Consider the following 2,500-nt stretch of genomic DNA (forward strand, 5'->3'; position numbering starts at 1 on the left):
TTTTTAATAGCCATCTTAATTTTTTCAGAGAGGTAAAAAATTATCTTTATATTTTTATACAGTTATGTCAAAATGTATACTTTTTAAAGTCTAGAAAAATTACTTTAACTTGCTGGAGCACAAAAATAGGAATTCCTGAAGCATCCCGAAGTTACATACTTTCATTTATGGTACTTAACTAGTACACATTAGAAGAAGATATTCTTCGCTTTTATGTTTTCAAATAAAATATAGCCATGCACCTGCTGGGGGAAAATGTTCATATGAAACATTTTCTGGGAAATATTTTTTTTTCAAAAGTGAAAATCACGCTGCCCACATTAAATGACCTGAAAAAAATACTTTTGTTTGTGCTTTTCTATATAGAAAAATATATTACATATCTGTAATACCTGTACTGTCAGGCCATTACCTAAATAAAGAACTATTAGACCATACATCGAGATGGCAAGGTTAAACATTTTCAAAGTCGTTCAAATAACATTAAAAAATGTACTTGTCTAATACAAAATATTATACTGTTAAAGGTAAAACTATATTTTAATATATTTATAAAAAAATTGTGCAGCACAGTGATTACAAAAGAGGATGACTTACATAGAATCAATGTTAATTAGATAAACTTGACGAAATAGATTTAGCATATAATCTGCCAAAGGGCAAATCTTAGATAATATTTGAAATAATTTCCTTTGGCAGAAAACAGAAAGAAGTGTCTTCTGCTTACCTAGATATTTTTGTGGTTCACCTTTTTGTTGTGGTAGTGCATTTTTTGGGTTATTTGGTTTCATTTTTTTCCTCAAGTGAAAACCATTTTTCACAATTTAAAGTTTCAGTCATTTTGAGATTTTCAGTCATTTCGGTTTCAGTCATAAGGCATGGCATGTGGTAGAAGATGGACCTAAATGAATAAATAGAAAGCATATCCCATTTTCATTTTCACATATCATTTCTTAATTTTAAAAATAAAAGCTAATATAAGAAAACAATAAATTTGGCACATGAATTATTAGTTAAAGTCCTAAAATTTTGTGCATTCAAATATAATCACATTCTTGATTTTCATAAAAAGAAACGGTATCAGTTACTCAGCATATTACAAACAGGTGCCAGAGCAGATTATGAAAAAAAAATTATGCTTTTTTAAATCAAAACTACAATACCTGTTATGAACACACAATCAAATTGAATAAAATGGAAAGAGTTCATTAACTTAGTGTCATTTTTATAACACTATGACGAGTAATATAATTTCTAAATACTATTTAAACCACCTATGTCTTCTTCTTGTACGTATCCCTAACACCTACCATACTCACAAACTAGCTTCTAAATAAAAATTTGTTCAGTTAATGGCACATCGGCGTAGATTGGCCATGATGAATCAGGTCAATCAAATCTTTGCTATCCAACTCAGAATAACCTCAAGTTTTGTCTCTTCCCTATGCCCTTCCCCTCCTTTGGAAATGTCTAAGAGCTCCACATGAATGAAGCATGAAGGTTTAGCTTCCAACTGTCTGCCCAGAACTTTGCACAATCCCTGGCACCTAGTAGTTAAATAATTGCTGGATGTATAATGAATAAATGCTATCTAGCAGTAAAATAACCAGAGGTGGAGAATAAGATCAGGAAAGAGGAAAATCCAAGAAAGCTACTGTATCCGATGGTTATTGCCACAAAAATGAGGCATAACAAGCTATCTCAAAATTCACTGACCTAAAACAATAATAATTATTCTCAGGTATCTGTGGATTGCCCAATGGTCAGCTGGATGTTAACTAATCCAGGCTGGTCTCAGCTAGGGCTGTTCAACTTTACTTCACATGACTTTGTCTTGGGCATGTTCTTCTCACAGCAATGACACTGATGCAAGAAAGTATGCCCAGAGACTTTGATTGCATCACAACAGCTAAAATCTCATTGGCCAAAGCAAGTGAAAATAGAGAACTATGCCCAGAGCCAAGGTGGGGAAATACTCCTTAACCACAGTGAGGGGACATTGAAAAATTACTGCAAAGGATATGGATATATAATCCTATATCTGGAGGAAGAACACATTGTTGGGACAATAATCCAGTCTACCACACTGCAGTAGGCAGGATAATGACCCTCCCCCAAAGATGTCCACATCCTAATGCCCAGAACCTGTGAGTGTGTTACCTTACATGGGAAGGGACTTTGTAGAGGTGATTAATTAAGGATCTTGAAAGAGGGAGATTGTCCTGGATTATCCAGGAGGGCCTAATGTGATCTCAAGAGTCCTTATAAGAGGGAGACGGAAGGGTCAGAATAAGAGAAAGAGATATGATGGCAGACCATAAAGAGATTTTAAGATGCTATGCTGCTGGTTTTGAAGATAAAGGAAGGGGCCACAAATCAAGGAATGTTGCTGACCTCTAGAAACTGGAAAAGGCAAGGAAAAGGATTCTCCCCTGGAGCCTCTGAAGGAACACAGCGCTGCTGACACCTTGATTTTAGCCCAGTGAAAGTCATTTCAAAC

Source organism: Pteropus vampyrus, unplaced genomic scaffold (genome assembly GCF_000151845.1).
Source record: "Pteropus vampyrus isolate Shadow unplaced genomic scaffold, Pvam_2.0 Scaffold69, whole genome shotgun sequence".
NCBI lineage: Eukaryota > Metazoa > Chordata > Mammalia > Chiroptera > Pteropodidae > Pteropus > Pteropus vampyrus.